The following is a 23,728-nucleotide window of genomic DNA, read 5'->3' as shown; positions in this document are numbered from 1 at the left end:
GGAGAAGAGAGAAAAATTTTTGGTGGTATGGCAGCAAATGAAGGGAGGAACGGAGGGCTCTGATACCAAATGTAAGGGGTGTTTACTGGCAGTGCAGATTTATGGCAAAATGAAGGAAGGTTGAAGATGATAATGGAGGAAAACACAGTGCAATAACATTAAGGATATGATGCTTTGAGAGAGCTACTCTCCAGAGACACACGTAATACAAATATTCCCAAATCTGATCTTCTACCCCTCTAGCCTAGCCCTTATATCCAGCATTCTGTCAGAATCATTTCTAACAGAATTCCACCTATTCACACAAGCTGACAAACGATAGCTTGAAAGAATATTACAAACATAGCAGCGTGAACACAAAACGTAAATACAAAGTAAAATGACAAGGCAAATAAAATAAAGCATTTAAATGATAAGGGATGCCAGCTGTGCAGAACAATCTTCTAGAGTCTTCCCCTTCCTCTTTACACGTGTCCTACCACTGAGTGACTCACCACCATAGCCCAGCTCCACCAACAGCACTCGTAACAGTTTTGTTGGTTTAACTCATTTGTCTAACATGGTGATTTGGTTTTTGGTGGTTCACTGGTTTAGAACTCAGAAGGGAAACAGAGAAAGAAAGTTTGATTGTGTGTGTGTGACAGTGTGAGAGTGGTGAGAAACATAGGGATAAGGGATTGGTAGTAGTGCCGACTGTGCCATAGTGCCGTAGTGGGGAGAGATATTTCTGAGATGGGAACTTGGGAAGGCTATTTGTGATCACACTCTTGAAGCCATCAAATACCCATTAGAGACAAACCTTGAATTGGGCTCCACACTCCACTTTTGACTGACTTTGTGAGTAATGAATATCTGAGATCTCCTTGGTTGCTTAACTTGCTTTATGTTTATAAATATATTTGGTTCCTAGTTCCTAGAGACACGAGATACATGAATAATTAAGGCATCAAATTTGTTTTTTGTTTTGTTTTGTTTTGTTTTTTTTTTTTTTTGTGCTACTCTCTTGCGAGTGTTTACATGGTAACTGATATATCAATTTAGCATATATTTATGAAGTCAGATAAATATGCTTTTTGTGATACATATATTGTGATATAATTTTTTTTTTTTGCTTGTATTTACCATATTATAATAACAATATAATATATAAAGATAAATTTTTTTTTTATCATTATATTTTATTGACGCCCCCGGTAAAATGAATTCTTGGATCCGCCACTGCATGTAATGGGAGGTGAAGGTGGTTGGAGGGCAGATGATCTCATGCCTCACGCAATACCTCGAACTCTAACAGTCGCATAAAACTATATATTGTATGTGTGAATATTCATAAACAATTAATCTAAAAGAGCAATTTAAATATAAAAGCTTATGTAGACATATTTATTAAATCAGCGTAAAAATGGCTATTTTTGTTCTAAGCACTGTCTTTTTAGAGTTTTGAAGGACAAAATGGCAAAATGGTAAACTTTTCCTTCTGTTCTAAGAACCGTCTTTTTACCGTACCAACTCACAAAAAAAAAAAAAAAAAAAAAAAACTTATTTTCTTTGATTTGTTAATCTGGGTAAATTTTCATAAGCAAGTTTCATGAGGTTATTTGATAATATTCTAGAATCCGAATTGGGTTGAAAATTGCCCTATAAAAGATAAGACAGTGATTCATATGATAATATGCCCTCAGTGGACCTTTAATGTGAACATGCATGCACCCAGCATGACCAATAAATGTGAAAAATGGACTTATATCTACTTAGATTTGATTTGTTTTTCTTTTTCTAAGCAATAGAGCTCTCACAATTTAATTGCTATCCATATATTAGGTAATAGGTTTTTAGTCATTCATTTCGCATTTTAGCTTCTAGTGAAATAAATGAATGCCAAGGGAAACCATTCAATGACATAAGATAAGCATACATCACTCAAATGTGAATGTTGCGTAAGTCATGAGTTTTTTTTTTTTTTTTTTTTTTTTCAATAAGGGAGAAGGAACAATGGAAGAATTACAAAGGAGGGTCTTTGTCACTCCTTAATCTAATAGAAGACTGTAACAAAGAAGAAGTGGGTATGCTTCCAAACACAAGGTGGGAAGCGGCCCATCTAATAACAAGATGTGCATCAGAATTAGCACATCTAATGGAAACTTTCTGGCCGTCAGGATGGCTGCTGCCCATGGTTGTTCTCCCTTGCTCATTGAAGGTGACTCACTACGCACTATCCTTGCGATTAAGGATCCTCATCTCTTCATGGACTGGAACTCTGCTCCTGTTATCTCTAATGTCCAGATCCTCCTGCTTTCTATCCCTGTTTGGAAAGCTTTGAAGATTTCCAGGCGTAAGGCATGAAATAGTCCCGAAAGACCTATTATCTAATATACAGATAGTAATTAACAACCGTGTGAATAGTGGCTAGTAATAATTTGATATGGATGCGGTTACCTAAAAGTAATATCCACATAATGCAGGCACATATACAATTATATTACCAATAATCACATGCATCCACATCAACATATATAGCCCAAGTGAGCATGGCCAGTGTGGGAGCCTAATAATCATAGGTTAACAACTAAAGTAGTTAACCTTCTTCATGACCCAATTAAAATAACATAATAAAATGAAATTAGCTAAGAGAGGAGATGTATATTAAAACTAAAAGAGCTAGAGGAATATGATTTATTGAATACGGAGTCTCTTATAGGATTTAATCTTATGTAATATGTACAAAGAACAATAATCAATAGGCAAACAAAAAAAGTATGTAAAACTTATGTATGATATCATGTTTTGTAAGACTCATTCTATATAATTTATTTTTTTCATAGTGTTGGGCCATCCTCTGAATTTTACTTTTTCTTTTTCAGAAACTTTGGTGGCTTGCTAGTAGCTTATCACTCATGGAGAAATGCTTAGGGTATTTGCATATTTCAATATACCAACCTTTGTTTTGTTTGCATGTAATAAATGAGACCAACTTGACAAAAAAATGAGGGGTGCGAGTGGCTCGTGGGCCAACCTTGACCTGGTTAAAGGATGGCCGTGCACCCAACCACCGCTGGGGGTGGCGCGCAGCCACCCCCATGGCCTAGGGGTGGCCGTCGGGCCACCCCACCTCAAGGATGGCACGCAAGCCACCCCAGGGTGGCCGGGGGTGGTAGCGTGCCACCCCCTCCCCCAAGGGGGTGTGGCTCCCTATTTTTTTTAAAAAATTAATTTTTATATTTGTATTTTTAGTTTTAATTGTTTATTTTGGGGTATTTTTGTCTTTTAATGAGATTTAATGTCTAAAAGAGAATATTTCGTCCAATTTAATGAGGTTGACTGACAGAAGTGGGGTTTTGGAAGAAAATGATTGTCTGATAGGGTCGGACAGTAATTGTAACAGTTCAAGGGGGCAAATTGACAATGCGTTGTAGTTAATGGGGAAAAAGGTAATTACTCCTAAAAAATAATATAACTTTTATATCTCCTCCTATATTCTTTGAAAAAGTAAAAAAAAGATGGAAAATGTTAAGGTCACAACATAAATCCAACTTATGGCCAACTTCTCTCCTACGTGTCATTTAAATAAAAAAAAATTGATAGAGAGGATTTTGAGATTCTAAAAATTTGGGAAAAAAAAAAAACAATTTGTTTGGTTTAAAATTCAAATTTTTTTTACACGTAGGAGAGAAGTTGGCCATGAGTTGAGTTTGTGTTGTGTTCGTATCAAGCCTATATATATATATATATATATATATATAAAAGGAAGTATTTGAAAAAGAATATTTAAATGGAATAATGAAAGTTGATAGTTAAAAAAGTGAAGTTGCTAAATGTGCTTTAAAAAAGTGGTTAAAATAGAGAAAAATGTACTTTTGGTTATTTTGGTGAGTAAAATTTGTTGACGATGCTAGGAGTGCTCTTATACGTACATTGGACCACTCACATGCATTTGTTTCACTCCACACAAAAATGTGAACCAAAAACCATCTCTGGTCTCCACTGCCAACTGGTGTCATCTCCAACACAAAAGGAAAAGGAAAAAATATTTTCTTTTACCTCCCGTTTGAGAGGATGTTAGAGTATATTTAATTATCCTAGGGGATATGAGTATATTAAATTCAGAGATTTGATTATAATGAGCCTTTTTTTTTGACATGTCAACACAAGTGAAGGGGGAGGGGGGATTCGAACTAGTGACCTTCGCTTCATTAGGCGTGGTCCACAATCGATTGAGGTACCCCTTGGGGACGATTATAATGAGACTTTAATGCTAATCAAATCTAATTTATTTGATAACCATTCTTATCTGCCTCAATTCGCTTATAAATATAAATATTTAGTCTTGTAAGATTACACAAAAAAATAAAAGCAAAATGTAGGAAAAAAGAAAAAAGTAAGAAAGAAAGAAAGAAAAATTAAAAGAAAATCACGCCTTACAATTGCGTAAGAAATGCATACATCACTCACATGTGATTGGGAGAGATCAAGATAATCTGGCCCTTTGTTGGCCTTTAATGTGAACCATGCAACCTTGATCGACTAGGGAATCGACCATTAAATGTGAAAGATGGACTTTATTACATATGCTTAGATTTTATTTGTTTTTTGCCCTATGCAATGGAGCTCTCACAGTTTAATCGATCTCTTGAAAGGAATTGGTGGTTCTTCTTTTTACAAGATATGAAAAAATTAAATGGAATTTAGGCTATAATATTTGTTAATGTGTTTTGGAGAGTATTTTTTTATTTAAAAAATATTCTAATGTGACATGAAAGTTTTTTTATTTTTTATTTTTTAATTTTTGTGTTTTTTAAAGTTTTTTGTGTTTACGTTATAATTCTAAGGATAAGCGATCAATCATCTCTCACGGGTCCTCTCTTGCTTACCATGCTTGAAATCCTTTGGTTGGTGTAAGAGTGTGCAATCTATCTTGAAAGTCCCATAACTTGTGAATTGTGATAGACAACCAAATGGAAGTTTAGCTCTAATGGATTGTATCACAAGTAAATTTGTAATCCGTTGTAGCTTGTGATATGCTCTCGTCCTAATAGCTTTTACCCAATATTTTTATTTGTAAGTTTGTCACATTGTTTTAGAATTTGTGGAGTCATTATTTCAACAATTAGTATTTTATGCTCTGGTATTAGCACTATATATCCTATGACATATCCAAATATCATTCTTTCGCGGTTGCCACGTAGATCATTAATTAAACATGATATCAACTTAACTTTTTAAAATAAGTAGTAATTAAACATGATATCTCTAATATTGTCTTTCTAATTCACCTCCCATATATGAATTATTTCTTAAGAGTTCAAATTTATCTCAATCGAGATAGCCATAACAATTGGTGAAGTCCTTGTTCTTCAGATTGATGAGCCTCATTTATGAGGATGCTTAAGCTGGTGTTGAAAAAACTCTTTATAATTAAGGAATCCTCCATGAGTGAATAGATCCAAAAAGAGGTAGCAATACATGATGTGATGTTTAATCTTAATCTTAATCTTAATCTTATCACTTTGGTTCACATTTTTTTGTGGAGTGAAACAAATGTACGTGAATGGTCCAAAACAATGAATGTTCCTACGAAAGAAATGGTGCTAACTACTAACAGTGCTGTCTTCCTCGAGGACAAGCAGTGTTCTTAATTGTATCATTAAAAGATTCTCATACACGTACAACTCTCATTTGACATTTATTAGATGCGAACAAAACAAAGGTTGGTACTCAAATAATACTACCCTATCATTAAGCATTTCTTCACGAGTCTCGATATTCAATAAATCATATTCCTTTTTCTCTTTAGTTCTCATATCCATCTCCTCTTAGCTAATTTCATTGTATTGTGTTATTTTGGCTAGGCTATAAATAAAGTTAACTACTTTAGTTGTTTACCTATGGTTATTAGGCTTCCAAATTGGCCATGTTCACTAGAGTTGTATATGCTGATGAAGATGGGGTTATTGGAAATATAACTGCATCCGTATCTACATTATGTGCGCGAATATAACTTTTAGGTAACCGCATACGTGATTATTAACCACTATCCATGCTGTTATTAATTGTTATCCACATATGAGTTAATGGTTGCCCTATTTAAGGGGCTAAGGATGAGATTCTAGAACCATTTTTCCATTCTTCATAGCCCTATTGACCCTTGGAAGTTTTATGCATGATCAATGTGGTCAAATAAAGATAAAACTTACGTTAATTCAAAGTCTCAACTAAATAATGATAAGAAAGGGTTGAACTAGAGTCTCATTAGCCTTAGTAGTGTTTCAACACTAAAAGAGAAGAGTCGCACCTCAAAGAAAACATATGTTTTTTTTTTTCATTAATCTTAATCTCTCTCCATGCATGGGAGTACAAAAGTTCACTGAAATAGACACTGACAAAAAATCCAACCCTAATTTGACCGACTTTGTGCCAAACCCATTATTGAATTATAAAATAATACAACTCTTAAAAATACTAATGGCCTCACTCAATAATTAATAAAACCTAAATAAATCTAAATAAAAAAAAAAATCATTTTCTCATGTTGCATAATTTACAATATAAAAGATCTATATTTATAGGGAGGTGGAGAGAATATTTATTAATTTGGTCATCTGATTTATTTATAAAATGTCCATATTTATTAATAGGTGAGATCAAATCAAATCAAATTTGAACACAATTAAATTTGATTAAAGCATATTACAATCAAATCTCGTAATTTTTTTTTTTTTTTTACATGTCCGTACAAAAGGGGGGAGGAGATTTCGAACTAGTGACCTCCACTTCATTAGGCGTGATCCCAGCTGATTGAGCTACCTCTTGGGGACATCTCGTAATATATTCTAAGAATGGTCATTGACATATTTGAGGATATGAAAACTATCGACAAGAAAAAATGGTCTCACTTTTTGGATTTATGGCTTGTCTATATATTGCTGTTTAGTGGCCGGTGACGTGAGTATTCATGGTTGGGCAGCCAACATAAAGAGAAACGTCAAGGCAAGGTTCTGAGAGACAGCCCCTGGCCCTGGTTATTATTTATGTTTTGGAATGTTCTAATTTTTCTGTTGCTAGCCACTACTTTCATGTCTTCATTTAAATTCAATTCCATTGATGCAGAGACTGCATAGTGTAATTACTTAAAAGTTGTGAACAATAAAAAATTGTTTTTAGATAACAACTTTTGGTGTAACGAATTTTTTTATGCAATGATTCTATTTGGTTGGAACACATGCAATGATGTTGAAACAACACAAAATGGCCGACTAATCCGTCTATTTCTCATAATAAGTGCAAACGACAACAATATATTGGCAAAAAGTGACATTATAAAAAGAAAAAAAAAATGGAAATGGGCTAAAATATATTTAGCTCAATCCAATGGGTTCTTGGCTCATAAGCCAAGAAAAGGTTTGTCAGAAAGAAGGGCAGTTTTGAAGTAGGAACCAGATTGATCAAGTGGTCGGGTGAGCTGCTTGGAAAAAAAAAACCCTTGGTAGTAAGAAATGAGACCTTGATCATAGAAGATCACATTGGTTTTAGTAGGGCTTGAGCCACTAAAGGAATCCACATTGATATTGTTAAGCTATCACCCAACGATCAAGTGGATGATCACGTAGATCATACCTTAATCAAGGATGGCAAACAATGTTCTCTAACTTAAGCTGATAAGAATATGTAAATTTAATCATTATTTGATCAACACTTTAATATCATCAGATCATACGGACCTTGCAAGAAAGAAATGTCAAACAATCTGTCATGCAGGAAAGGAAAACAGCAAACAAGTGTCATGCAAGAAAGGAAAACAAGGCTGTACACAACAAAAATTCTCATGCTCAAGGTCTTCTGTTTTTTGCAAAATCAAATTTTCAGTTGAAGGCTTTTTAAGATTCAGATTGGGCAGGGTGTGTTGATATTCGAAGGTCTGTTACTGGATGTTGTATATTCATTGGTGATTCACTGATTTCTTGGAAATCTAAGAAGCAACAAACAATTTCACGGTCTTATGCTGAAGCAGAATATAGAGCAATGGCTTCTACTTGTTGTGAGTTGATTCGGTTATTTTCATTGCTCTAGACTTTTATATTTCTCATCCAAAGGCTATCTTGCTATTTTGTGATAGTCAATCTGCTCTCCATATTGCAGCCAACCTTGTCTATCATGAGAGAACTAAACATATAGAATTTGATTGTCATTTTATTAGAGAAAAGTTTCAACTCGGCCTTATCAAAACATTACATGTTCCCTCCCAACATCAGTTGGCAGGAATTTTTATCAAGGGACTTGGCTTTAAAGACTTTACTCACTTGCTATCCAAGGTGTTTGTCAAAGATCTTTATCTTCCATCTTGAGGGGTATCAGACAACTCAGTTGAGAGTTGGCTGCACAAATGTATATATAGAACTAACTACTCTTTTGTAACGTTTTCAGTTTACTTGGTTATTTCTGTTTCTTGTGCAGTTGAAGATTAGTTAGTTTAGTTATTAGTTTCGTTATGTAGCCAAGTATATAAAGAGGTTTGATCCTTCATTGTAAGTAAGGTTGATCATACAGAGAATAAGAACTTTGTTTCTCATCTTCACTCAACCTATCTCTCTTGATTTCATCTTGTACCTCTAGTTAGCTCCTTCTTTCTTCTTCTTGCATTCCTCTACTATACATTGCAGAGCTTGACATATATTTTACCTAAAAAAAAAAGTACCAAAACATAGAGAGGGGCCGTGGAGGGTGATAAACTATTTAATTGATTAAACCTATTATTCGTACTTATTTTATAGCGACTGTCATAACATACTTTAAATAGTTTTTCATGTCATGTATTAAAAAAAAAAAAAAAAATCACTTAAAACACTTTACTTTATCAAACATAAAATAATTGTGAAAAATTAGTGTGAAAACTAACGTTAGTCCTATCAGATCATGTGTTGTCATGTAATGATATTATGAGTTATTTTAAAGAATTTGGTGAAGAAGTAAAAAGTTAAAAGATAATTAAGCATAAGAGACAAAAATGTCCATTTCCGATTAAACAAACATAAAAGTTGAAGGAATTTGGCGTGGGTAAAAAAGGGATTTGGCATGTCCCGAGCGGGTCCTGGTCAAGTCTCGGAGGGGTGCCAAGTAGGTCAGGTCGGGTCCCAAGCAGGTCCGATCAAGTCCCGAGCGGGTCCCGATTAGGTCCCAGGTGAGTCCCAGTCAAGTGTCGGGTGAGTCCTGGGTGGGTCTCGAGCATGCCCCAAGCGGGTCTTGATCAGGTCTCGGAGCGGTCTCAGGCAGGTCCGTCGGGTTCCGAGTGGGTCCGGATTAGGTGCCGGTGAGGTCCCAGGTGAGTCCTGAGTGAGTCTCGGCGGGTCCCGGTTAGCTCTTGGTGGGGTCTCAGGAAAGTCCGGTTGGGTCTTGGGCGGGTCTCGATCAGGTCCCGGCAAGGCCCCGGGCGAGTCCCGGTTAAGTCCTGTGTAAGTTCTAGGCTGGTCCCGGTCAAGTCCCGGGTAGGTCTAGTCACTCGGGTGTCTGGGCATGTCTGATCAGGTGCAGGCGGGGTCCCGAGCGGGTCTTGGACAAGTCCCGATGAAGTCCTTGGCGGGTCTCGGTGGGTCTCAGTCAAGTCTCGAGCGGGTTCCAGTAAAGTCCTTGCGGGGTCTTGGGGGGGTGTTGGCATGGTCTGTCGATTCTATAATGAGATATTTAAAGTCGAAAAATGGTTTACGGTTTTTCCTAAAATTAAAGAAGAATTTTCGGTTAAAGGAAAAATATTTTCCGTTGGTTATTATTTTACGTCATGTCAAACACTCGAAAATATGTAAAACATTTTCCTCATTTTATGACGAAACAAATAGAACCTTAATTTTTCAACAATCTTTTACACAATGTATGGGAAACAGTAGTTTTCAGTAAAGCTCTTTATATGGGATATTCATGGTGGCCTTCTTTATATTGTAGTGGATTTATACCAAAATAAAGGAGAAAAATATGACCTTTAATCGGCACTAGAAGACTAATTGCATGATTTTTATGTTTTCTTTTTTTTTTTTATAACGGAGAGAAAGACCAATAAAGAGTAAATTAATATGCATATTAGGATATTACTTTTGATCCAAAAGCTTAAGCTAATGGGCTTGGATCAATTGAAATATATTAACCACTCATATTCTATATATATTTTTTTTAATGTGAGACACAAATCTCACAAGGTTATATATAACATTTTAAAATAATAATAGAGGACTCAGGCTAGCTACTATAACACTAGGCTTGATCTTCACCATGGATATATCAAAATTGGAAACCGTTGCGAATTGTGTGTGCTATTGAAATTACTTGGTGGTCAGAAAAAAAAAAAAAAAAGCTTTGTAGATTTTGATTCTATTCTATGGATAGTGATGGTTAATTGTTTGTGTCAGAATGTTTAGAAAATATTTTATATATTAGAATTTATTTCGTATATATCTTATTTTGCATTCACAATACTTATTTCATATATTTAATCAATAAAAATAATAAATTTAATTATTTAATTAACACTTTAACAAGTCTTGACTTTTTATTGCTGAATCTGTCACTAGAAAAAGGTACCTGAGGGAGAAAGAAGATGGCTTACCAAGATGCAACTCATGTTCAGAAAAATTAAAGGGTTCTAAATGCAAAGAGTTGGTGATTGACATCCCATTTGTTCTTGAGCCTCCCGCATGGCCGTAGTACTGCATCTACAGGGTTCCAAAGAAACTTCGCAAGGTAAACCAAGAAGCCTATACTTCTAAGTTAATCTCAACTGGCCCTCTTCATAATTACTGCAGGCAAGAATTCAGGGAAATGGAAATGCAGAAAGTGAGATATTTGAGGGAGTTCCGTTTTAGGACCGGGAAGAGCGGCAAGAGCCAGGAGGATCTTGCAAGCATCATTGAAAAATAAGAAATAGAAATCCGCCATTGTTATGCAGAGACCTCAACACTCAGCAGTAAAGAGTTTGTAAACATGATTCTATTGGATGGCATATTTATAATTGAGCTCTTCTTGAGGATTTCTGACTTCTTGGAAAAGAAAGAAAAGGAAAAGAAAGTAATGGAAAAGAAAGAAGACAAAAGGAAAGAAAGAAGACGAAAGGAAAGAAAATGAAGATTATATATTAAGCAAACCATGGCTGAGGGATGGTATACAGCATGGCTTGCTTCTTCTTGAGAATCAGCTTCCTTATTTTATTCTCGAGGATTTATATAATCCCTTCTGCCATGGCTCTTCCAGTTGCAAAGAAGGCCACCAAATGAAGAAACCCAAAGAAGAGCACACGGATTCTCCCTTTCTTAAGCTTTGCCGCAAGTACTTTTTTAAAAATGACCGGCAGCCAGATTCCAGGATCGTAAATGGGAAAGTAATTAAACATTTCACAGATTTGCTGAGATATTTTTTCTATCCATCACACCTGGAGGATAAAGATAGGAAGGCCATTGATCGACTATGCAGTGCCACAAAGCTTGACAAGGCTGGGGTGAAGTTCAAAGAAGTTAAAAAAAGACACCTACTTGACATACAATTCCAAAAGGGTAATGTTACTCCCTCTTAATTAGTGAGGCCTAACACATGTGTTGAGATATAACAATGCCTCTTTGTTCACGTGGACGGCTGTTGAAACATGCTTTGCGAGTGCAATTTTGAATACCCTAAAATTAAGATTTTGGCTTCTTTCACTAGACATCAATTGATTTTCAAATGAGATAGTTAAATACTTGATCTAACAAATGAAATCAAAGCTAGGGTCATGAATTCAATTTGTAAAAACCTTATGTTGAAGGAGATTGTTAAGGTGCAATAGTACCCTTTACTCACGTGGATGGCTCTTCCTTCTCTGGTGCGATGTGAACCAATATAGACAAAGTTGTTTGAACTCATAACTTTTTAGCTTTAATACCATGTTAAATCATAACTTATGTCAAAACTTTAACTTAAAAATAATAATAATAATTTATTTAATTATTTAATTTATATTCTTACAAGTAAATGCTTGGAGCACTGTCCCTACCTAAATTGCTCATGGCTCTTGAATTGCCTACCATGCTTGAAATGCATATTCTTCTTGGAGCACATGCAACCTTTCTTGGATCTCCCTGAATTTGTAGTAGATCACGAAACCAATTGTGTTTTCCGAAACATCATGGCCTTGGAGCAGTGTCATTATCCAACAGAAGCATACATCTGCAATTACATTCTATTGTTGGATTGTCTTATCAACACTGAAAAAGCTGTGAATTTGCTGGTTGAGAAAAAAGTTATTGTTAATCAGCTCGGCAGCGATGAGGCACTGGCGAGACTTGTTAACAAACTTGGCCATCATATTGTAGCTGAAGATTCATGCTACCATGAACTTTCTGGAATATCTTTTTGAGACATTCATATTGTAGCTGAAGATTCATGCTACCAAACGCTTAATGAGCACTACGACAACTTCTGGAATCGGAATATGGCGACCTTGACGACAACATATTTCTGAGACATTTGGAGAGGCACTGCAACGATTGTTGGGATTATCTTCCGATTATTAACTTTCTGGAATATCTTCCTCAGGCATTTCATGAAAATGCCCAACAACTTCTCTCGCTTTGGTAATTGAAGTTGGATTTGCTTTTTGAGTTGGTTTCTGCTACTTTTTTTAAATTTTCGAAGATTGGTCAAACGTTTGTTCTTGCATCTATGGAGTGCATGTATTTTCACTGTTCATAAATAAGAAAGTTTTATCGTCTGTAATTTTACATCGGGCATGGAAATAATAACGTAAGATCGATTCTCATCTTTCATAAGACAAAACAGCTTTATTTGTCGTCTTCCTTGAGCGTGTTACTTTCTCCAAAAAGTGAAGGCAACTAATTATTGGGAAACTTTGTCATATTGGTCAACAGCTAATTAGAAAAGGTACCATTAGGGTAATTTATTATTATTTATTTTTCTACAGAATTAAAAGTCAAAAAGAGAGAAATGACACTGACAGAAATAAACAGGAGAGATGCATAGAAGCGGGATTCACTAACGTACCTCATCCACATAATTGCTTATGACGCATAAGAACACACTCTGCTCTTTGGCCGATGTGAGACGAATCACATTTCCTTTTCTACACAACACTGGGAGAGTAGAAAGTGAATAAAACGACACTGGAATAAAAAAGAGAGATCCAATAATGCCTCGAGGGTAACTTTATATAAATCATCCGAGTCTGATAGGAAGATGCAATATTGAGCAATACTTGGTGACTGAGAGTTGCTGTCGTTATTGGTGGCATCTCATTTTCTAACTCAAAAAGAGGAGCAACTTTAGGCTTAGCAATTAGGAGCCCACACATGTACCTCAATCATTGAAGGCATGTCTTGCTGGAGGGTGGCTAAGACAACAGGTCCATCCTCTCAATATTGCTTTGTGCTAATGTGTGGTTTTTTTTTTTCTAAGCAAAAGTAAAAAAAAAAAAAACACACAAAAGAAACAAAGGGAAGGATCACTGAGGATCCTTGAAGATATTTCAGAGGTAAAGCTAGAAAAGGGGATAATCCCGAGCTCTTCCATATATCCATGACGCACGAGCGATCACGAGCTTCTTGGCCCTCCGGGTTACATGGTAATCTTTGCAATATCTAGTACTTGGCACAATACATGTATGTGGGCAATACGGACCAGTTTTATTCTAAATACTCAGTAATAATGTGTGCATATGTTGGAATAACACTTCGATATGTTTACTTATATATAATCATAGAAACGATTATCTCTTTGGGGAAGCCACTCTCTACCCCAGATAGAGGAAAGAAAAAACTCTGCACATGAACAAACAACATGTGCATACATAGACAAATAGAAAAAGAAAAATATTCATAGACAAACGAAATTTTTTTTCTTTTATATAAGTAATTCAATTTAATTATAATCACAGAGGGACACAATTCAAATATAAGCAGTGGTGGAGCCAGACAACTTATATTGGGGGTGCCACTAAAATTTTTTTGGTGTCCTAACAATTTTTTCTACCCTAAAAATTTGGTAATTCAAACAATATATGTCTCATAAAAAAAAATATCTATAAAAGTTTATAAATATGTACTCGAATTAATATATTATAAATGTAACATGTCGGCACTATATCAAAAAGACAAAAATACAAACAAAAAAAGTATCTAGAACTGCACTTTACTGTCTTTTAGAAGTACAAAATCTTCAAGTAGCAAATCTAAATTGAAGTTCTCAGCACTTTCCCTTTCAATATGGAGAACTATACTATTTGCAAGAAAATCGTCCTCATTTTGTTGGGAAATCGTGTTTTAACAATTTTTATTGCTGAAAATGGTTGTTCGGTAGTTGCTATAGACACTAGAAGAGTCAAAACAAAAACAATTATCCTTTACAAGTCTTCATAATTGGTTGATAAGGTCTTTTTTGTAGATATGTCTTTAGAATTTGGTCTCTATTTTAGATTTTTTTTTTTTCCTTAAGCAAAGATCTATTGACATACTTATTGCCTCGACATGACTTGGTTAGAATTTGATTGGAACTTACTAAAATCATTGGTGATCTTCATGATAGTTGGCAATTAGAATTATGTAATTCATACAATTAAAACATGTAACAAAAAATATATATTCATTAGAAAAATAATTTAATTGAACAATCTAAATATAAAAATTTTAATCATAAAATTTTACAAGCAATTGGTATGACTTATTGAAGGCTTTAAGACCTATACTTGGGGGTTTATTTATTTATTTTAATTTTTTTTAAGTATAAACGTTAGGCTTTTTTTTTCTTTTTTTTTTTTAATCATGTTGTAAAGTGCTGCTATAAGAGTTTAAAAGGTTTGAACTTTTGGAAAGTATTTGGAGTTTGGTCTCTCAACCAAACTTAGTGGCCCACTCATGTGTTAAAAGAAAGAAGGTAAGGCAGTGGTCCACTGATGCATTAAGCCCATTGACCGATTGACTTATTGTAATAAAGAAGCTGTAATAGTCCACAAACAGACAAAAATTTATTTAAACGATGCGTTTAACAAGTGAAATGTTTGTCATTGTCTTCTTTCCCTTTTCATATAACCTAAACCTAAAAGCCATAAACACTGAAATTGTTGCAGAAAAATTTCCAGAGATTCGGCACTGCTTGAGTCGTTTGCCTCTTATGTTTGATGAGTGAGTGTCGATCGTAAGTAAGAGAAAATAATTTTTTTTTGGGGGTGCAGTGTGGAACTTATGTATATAAACAGCAAATTTTTTTTTTTTTTAAAAAAAAATCCCTAACGTGGCTCCGCCACTGAATATAAGGGAGTAAAAGTAGAAGAAAAAAAAAAGCTAGAAATTACTTATTTTTTGAAAAGTGAAGAATATTGTACACCATCATCCAAACATAAAACATAACAAGTTTTAACTCTGATACCAATCTCTAACAATCTCGAAAGTGCTCCCACTCTGTTATCCAAATGCATCACATTAAGGATAGAGGAGCCACGCTCGAAGCTTCTAAAATGAACCGACTTCCCAACTAACCTTTCTAGCTAGCCACCTACTCGGCCACCTTTCTAAGCATGACCTACTCTACGGCTAAAAAATAGAAGATTGAAACCCACAGTTCTCTAGCCAAATAATAGAAGTATAAAAAATGTTTCCTACTTTTCATTTTTCTATGAATCCTAATCCAATCCCAAGGTGTACAGGATCCACCACAATTGGCCACCATTCATCAACCAACAGATCGAATCTAACGTTATCTCCTTTCACAGTGTAAAGACAAAAAAAAAAAAAATATGGTTTTCACTGCCAAATGATGTCTAAGGAGTTTTTTGTTTTTAATGGAAAGTCTTGGTGAGACAAATATTAAGAGAAGTTAAACAAGAGTAAGTTAATATACATATTAAGACACCGCTGCTAGCTCAAAAGCCTAACTTAATGAGCTTAGGTCTACTTAAGTATATTAAATATTCTTTTTCTTTATACTTTATTATGTATGATACAAATTTTACACGTGCATACACAACAAAAATGGTAGGTTGAAGAGTCAATTGTAGCTATTCTAGATTAGCGCGACTATAATAGCACTTATTTGCTAGAATAAGAGAATCCTAGAAGGTGGAAATTGTTGGGGAGATTAACGGTTAGGGAGTTTTTATCAATAGTACATTAACATGCATATTTAACGCTACTGTAACCCAAAAGCGTAAGCTAATAGGTTTGAGTCCATTTAGAAATATTTACTATTTTTCTTTATATTTTGTCAATGTAAGACTCAACACTCACAAGTACACTTATAACAAGAATCGGCGAATCACAGTCGTTTTCTCAAGTTTGATTAATTAAGCCAGAACCTGACCCAACCCTAATAGAGTATCAATAAAAATCAAAGTGATTTACATTAATTAGACATTGAGATTTTCATTATGAGATAATTTGAACTTAATCTAATTACTTTAAACATTTTCTTAGACAATTGAACCTCCCTAAATGGTTCTAGCGATGTCTATTAATTTGGTGGTGACACACCACATAGTTTTGTTCGAGTCTCCTTTCAATTTCAAGTTTACTTTTTTGAATAATGCAAGTGTCGAAATATGATCAGTTTCCTGCGTAAATAATTTGATTTTTCTTCGAGTCCTTTTGTTCAATCACATGAAGTGGAGTCCACTGCAATAGGCCTCATTCAACCAAGCAACCGAATCTAAAGCTATCGCTTTTCATTACTTCAAGAAAAGTTAAAAAGTCCGAAAAAAAAAAAAAAAAACAAAAGATTTCCACACGTGATTGTTTTGGCTATTTGTAATGATACTTTGGTTTAAGTCACCTTCTAACGTTGTTTATCTCTAATAATTAATATACTTGAAAAATGTTGCACTTAATTTCTAACTATTTTCTAAAAAATGTTGCACTTATACATATTGGTGATATAAAAGTGTTAATTAAATGTCCTAACAAACTTGATCCTCACGTATCAATATGTTATTAAATGATGTTAAAATTATTTTTTTAGTAACAGACGATGTCTTTAATTACATGCTAGAGTAATGCTAGAAGGAGAATTTTAGTTCTCTTTGTGTCATTTTAAATCACCAATAGATCGATCAAAATTTAATAATAATATATATTTTTTTTTAGAAAAAGATAACATTTCAGTCAATAATACCACGAGCATAATGTTCTTATATCACAGAACAAAGCTATGAAACAACCATAACATAAAGCTACAAGATTACCAGGTTTAGTACAAGATTCGAGACCAATCCGCTAACCCATGACTAAACTCAAATTTAGTACTAGATCTGTGACAGACAGACTCAACCAAATGCATGGATAACAATTATTTTTCGACCCTAAGAGCGGAAAGACTCTCATGCCGAAACTCTTCATCCTCGACCCAAAGGCTAGGATAATGATCACATCCACAACCCAAAGGTCTGGACCAAAACTAATTAACCCGAAGGCGACATAGATCGAGTGAGAGACGAAAGAGCCTTATTACAAGCCTAACAAAACAGAGAAATTAAATAGTACAGGGAAAAAACACATGTCAAAACACAAATACATCTTAAAAAAGCAACAAAACAGGGAAATAAAACAAGAAAAGAAACAGCACACTCCGATCACGCACATGTCGGGAACCGAAAACCGAAGGGGCGTTGAAAGCTCATCGCGGCGGGGACTCGTCGAAAGGCCCAACAGTGGACGGTGGGCGGCGAACAGGCGTAGAGAAGACCGGCAAAGCAGGACCTGAAAACAACCACAAACAAGAAAAAAAGGGAAAAAAACAACAAGGAACCACCAAAACAGAAAAAAAAAAAAAAAAAAAACAAGGAAAATGAGCATAAAGTGGGAAGACGGTAGCTAGAAGGGAGCCGGACCCGTGCAGGCCGGAAACCGCCGTGTAAGGAGCGTGGGAGCTCAATGCGGTGGGGACGCATGAAAGAGAACCCTAATAGCGGGCAGCGAAGCGGCGACACAAGTCGGCGGTGACTACAGACAAAATCCGAATCCACAAAGAGCCAAAACAAGGCCAAGGAGCCCGCTGCAGAAAATGAAGGCGGGGGAAGAAAAGCGGCAGGGAAGGGGCAAAAACAGAGAAAAATAGAGGGGGAAAGGAGCGGCAAGGAAGGGGAAGAGATGAGGCACTAGGGCTAGGGCATCAGGTAAATAACTAGCACCAAAGCGAGGAGGATGAGGGGAGGAGGGAGGCAGCCAAACGACCAACCCTCCTCCCCTATGTGGCTGAAGGGTTTCGCTTTTCTCTCTGGTGGCTAGAGAGAAAAGAGACATAATAATTTCAAATTTAATGGAAGAGCCAAATGTTACTTTTATTTAAAATGACTAATCAGATTTATAAAAAACTTTCTACATTGGATTAGTAAAAAAAAATACAAAATAAATATTTGATTGGAAGAGCCAAAAAAAAAAAAAAAGCTAAATGTAGCAGCACTTTTCAATTGAGCCATTTTATTGTTTTTCTCACATGTTTTCTCTTTTTCCCAAAACTTTTCCCACTTTTTTCCCAATAAAGAGTAAAAAAATAATATTTTAATAGAATAGATAGAAATATAGCTAATGACGCAGATGCATTTAAAAATTAATTAACTAAACTAAATAAAAGTGAGTTTTAAAAAGTCATTTTGCATAAAAATTTAGCTCCTCCATTATAAATGCTCTAAGACATGTGAAAAGTTATAAAATAGTTATTCTTGTAACACAATATACTTATCTTGCCTATAGCTTAGTAAAGAAATACATTATACCGCAAAAGTGGGATCAAGATCCTTTTCATTTAAGAGTAATTTTATAATTTAGATTAAATTTTAGATTTAATAATGTATAATGTTGTCACTTAAAATTTTTAAATCACATTATGTCATGTACATTATTATTTTTTAATTTTTTTTTTTAAAGAAAATGTCATGTACATCATTCAATACAATAAACGAAATTAAAATCATAAATTAGTTTCTTTAATTGCTTTTAACTTAGGAATAAATGTATCCCAATTGGGCCTTGTAAACCGAAGGCCTAAAGCCCATCCATTAGGCCATGATCTAAGTCCCAATCAGCAGGATTCACAATTAATAGAGATCCGGCCTAGAAGAATCAACAGTAAATACTGCAGAGGCCTAGTTGACCGAGGACCAACCCTCGGGAATAGACTCCCCGGGAGTATCAAACCCTTCGCTTCCCGGGAATCACTTATCATTACAAACAGACATCGTCGGTTATTCAAACTCTCAACACATAGTGGATGACTTCCACTGGGTTAGAAACTCTTGTCACAATTATCCAATAGAGAAATGCTAGACATCCCAAATTTTTATTCCAAAAATTGGTTCCCAAATGATGTGTCACCATCTTATAAGTTGGTGACACATTTTTCAAAATAATAAATCTTAATGAGATGTTAACACATCAGTTAGGAACCAACTTTTAGAAAGAAAATTTGAGATATGTACTTCTCTATCCAATATCACATGGATAATGTTAGAGTTCACATACAACTGCTATTCTCAATTCAAATCAAGCTGCACGGATAATACCAAAGAGAGGGGATCACACTACAAGACACGGATAGGATCATTGCATAGCGAAGATTATATCAAAGGAAGAATTCTAATATGGGTAAATCTGTTGGCCTATTTATATATAGGCTAGACCCCAGGTATCAAAATTAAGCAGAATTATTTTAGCACTTATACATATTTTCTTAGAACCTTACTTGAGTGTTGGAGCCTTGGAGGGAGATCACGCAAGGCGTTTTCTCTTCATGTTTGCAGGTTCGATCTTTGAAAATGTGCAGATCATACCAATTGGAGATTGTTGGACCTAAAAATGTCATAACAAACTTGAAATTGAGAGAATCTTATTGTAGATTTTTGAATGACTTTAATAGCTGGGCGTAGTACTGCATGTGATTCCAAAGACTTCCGTGCAAGTTCTATGCTTATTAATATTAATATTAATAATAATATTATTATTATTATTATTATTATTATTATTTGTTTTGGGAAATATGGACATTTTTGTTTAGAGAAAGAATAGTTATTCCTTAATTACTTAAAGAACAGTCATTCCCTCATGGCTATGAGAATGCTTATTCCAAGCTTAAAGATCTAGATCGTCTTTTTATTCAATTGCCGTTGGTAGACTTTAACGGAAATCAACGTCACTGGCTTGGGGATCAATAACATTTCGACACGTGTCTTAGTTGCCAAATCATCAAATATGACTAGATTTACACTCTTGCCATGTAATAATTTTTTTTTTTTACAAGTAATAGATTAAAATACTATTAATTTTTTTTAGAAAACAGATTGCACAAACTTTTGATAAAAAAAAAAGGGTTAACTACTAAAAACTCTCTAGGGTTTGGACACTTTATTTTTTCCTTCCTAGGTTTTGATTTGTATCATAGGAGGTACCTGTGATTTTGATAAAGACCAAATTGGTCATTCTATTCCTTGACCGTTAGTTGATTTACTCTTGACCGTTAGTTGATTTAAGGGAAGTCCACGTCATTGACACGTGGACCAATTAAAATTCGATATCTGACATAAGTGGCCACATCATCAGTGATGATGTGACCACATAATTAAATTTTTTATTTTTTTTTTAAAAAAAATTTTCAAAAAAAAAAAAAAAAGAAAAAGAAAAAACCCAAACCCATCTCCGGTGAATCTACCTTACAATCGGCCTCGACAGTACGGATGATTTCCTCGAAATAATGGTTCTTGATGGCTGTTTTATATTAGAATGGCTTCGTTTCGCTTACTTAGATGGAAGGGGTAAAAAGGTTGAGGAAGACCACGCTCTCGCCCAGATGGGGAGGGCAATATTACTGAAGATCTACGGCGACCTGCTACTTCTTGAGAATCAGATTCCGCTTTTTGTTCTCAAAAAATTATTTGAAGCTTCCAAGATGACTTTGGAATTGGAGGGTACAGATTCATCCTTGTACTCTATGGTTGTAGAAGTTTTTTCAGCGATAATGGGATTTCGATGCTCCGAAGACATTTACTCTAGGTTCAACGAGCGCTTACATTACTACCAAGGTGGTAGTCGAGTTGGTAATGGAATTCCTTTCATCCTAGTGGTCGCGTGTTCGAATCCGCTTGCGGTAGTAGATGCGTGAACCAGATGCTACTTTGAAGGGGCTTTACCGGCTTGCACCTTGGTGGGGTTGTGGTGAGGGGCTCGCCTTCTCCGGCAGTAGCTATGGCTCAAACCGGACATTTCACAGCGGGTGGGGACCCCGATGGTAACGCCCAAGGGGAAAAATTACACTGGTCGTTCATTCCCACCCTTTTAATTAGACCAAAAAAAAAAAAACCGAGCGCTTACATTTGCTGGACATGGTTCGGTCAATTTTACAAGTAAAAGAATGGGTTTTTTTTTTATTTTTTATTTCTTTTATCAAAGGTTTGTGCTATCTGTTTTCCATTAGAGCTTGAAGTAAAAAAAAAAAAAAATAAATAATAATAATAATTAATTGTATTTAAATCTGTTACTTGTAAGAAAAAAAAAAAAAAAAATTTATTAGGTGGCAAGGGTGTAAATCCAGTCACATTTGATGATTTGATAATTAGGACACGTGTCAAAATGTAATTGGTCCCCAAGTCCGTGACGTAGATTTTCATTAAGTTTACTAACGGCAGATGGATGAAAGGACCATCTCGATCTTTAGGCAAACCATATGAATCTCTTGTGATCAAAAGTAAACTCTAGTGGTCAAAAAATAAAGTTATCAAACCCCAAAAATGAATAAGATATTGAACCTTAAAAATTATTCATTTCTTAATGAAATAGCAATTTCACGTGCCAAATGTAGCCTAAAGGTAATTTGGTTCCAAATCCTTTTCTAGCTTGTTAAACAATTAGAATAAACAGACCATAAGTAAAGAAGGTTAGGGAGCTCCGGAGCTGCAAACTGTTTCTAGGAGTTTTTTTTTTTTGGTTTGAAATTACGTTATGATAAGTAAAAATTGTTTCTGTGTTTTTTTGCAAAAGGTCCTTTCATATATATATATATATATATATATATATATATATATATTTTTTTTTTTCTAAGAAAAACTGGGTATTTCGGAAATTTTATTGGGATTTAACTGAAAATCCTGCCGCAGGAAACTTTGAAAAAAAATTAAAAGTTTAATACCCTAAATTAAAAAATTTTGAACTTTATAGAGGATATTGCAAAATGAGTGACAATATTAATTCAAGAAGGGTAAGTAAAGTTTCCTCTATCTTTGTTTTATGTAAGTAATTCATATGAGAAATACATGAAAACAATGAAATAAAATGCTAGGGTGGGGAGCCCTAACAATCAACAATCATCTAATTTTATGTAAGTAATTCATATGAGAAATACATGAAAACAATGAAATAAAATGCAAAGGTGGGGAGCCCTAACAATCAACAATCATCTAAGTATAGTCAATACAGCCCCTCCCCCCCCGCCCCACACCCCCCCCCCCCCCCCCCCCCCCCCTCCCCTCTCCAAAAAAAAAAAAAAAAGATGTAAATGGGCTAAACCATATTAGCTCAATCTAATGGATTATTGGCTCATAAGCCAAGAAAAGGTTTGTCGGAAAGTATGACAGTTTTGAAGTAGAAACCAAATTGATCAAGTCGTCGGGTGAGCTGCTTGGGAAAAAAAAAAAAAAAAAACCATGGCAGTAAGAAATGGGACCTTGATCATGGAAGATCACATTGGATTTAGTTGGGCTTGAGCCACCAAAGAAGGAATCCACTTTGATATTGTAATCTATCACCCAACAATCAAGTGGATGGTCCCGCAGATCACTCATTAATCAAGAATGACAATCAATGTCCTCTGTCTTAAGCCGATAGGAATATGTAAATTTAATCATTTAATTAATACTTTAACATCATCAGATCATGTGGACCATGTAAGAAAGGAATGTCAAGCAATCTGTCTTGAAGGAAAGGAAAACAACAAACAAGTGTCATACAAGAGAGGAAAACAAGGCTGTACACAAGAAAAATGGGTAAAAATTGTCAAATGTATTTGACACAAGAACGTATGTAATTTTTGTTGAATTATTTTTCCACGTAAAAGTAAAAGATAATATTGGAGACTTGAATTCTTTAAATGGGTAAAAACTCATCTATTACCGATTTCGTTTTGAACCTGTACATCAAGTATGATAAGTAAGACAATAATTAAGTAAAGAGAGAGTAATTTAGTGTAAGTAGTGTCATTTTTGCTCTATTAAATCGAGATATATAGTTGAGTATCATTTTGCTTTCGATAACAGTTTAAAGATTTAAATCTTTTTTTTTTTTCTTCAAAATTTTAAATTCAATTTCTTTCATTTGCGTCAAGTCAAATACTATATTTCACAAAAATTTTGAATCAGTCAAGTGAAAACTGTCAAAGTTTAAGATCTAATTAAATTATATATATATACCAGATAGGAAATAGTTCAGATCTTCAAATATTTTCTTCATTTCTACTTCTAATTAAGATATGGAATTTATTCTTTTATATTAACCCATAGTTATTATTTATTTCATTCTAACAACCTTATAACCTGGGACACTAATAACCTTTGTGGCCTAATGAAACTTCTTTTTACTTTTGAAGGTAGAGTCCCAGGAATAGGTCGAAACTTATTTAGAGGAAATATATTGGATTAAGAAGTAATATATCATTTGTCAAATTAACCAAAAAAAATTAGAAAAAATAAATAAATAGAAAGCGTAAAAACATCTATTGAATTAGCAACATGAGCCAGCTA

At 34.6% G+C, this 23,728-nt stretch overlaps 1 pseudogene; it reads left to right on the top strand.

The window, feature by feature from the left end:
* Nucleotides 1-9,218: 9,218 nt before the first annotated feature.
* Nucleotides 9,219-12,589, top strand: LOC132168147 (UPF0481 protein At3g47200-like; annotated as a pseudogene).
* Nucleotides 12,590-23,728: the final 11,139 nt, after the last annotated feature.

Source organism: Corylus avellana, chromosome 2 (assembly GCF_965113065.1).
Source record: "Corylus avellana chromosome 2, dhCorAvel1.hap1.2, whole genome shotgun sequence".
Taxonomy (NCBI): domain Eukaryota; kingdom Viridiplantae; phylum Streptophyta; class Magnoliopsida; order Fagales; family Betulaceae; genus Corylus; species Corylus avellana.
Note: the sequence above shows the minus strand (reverse complement) of the source record. Positions and strands in the feature narration are given on the sequence as shown.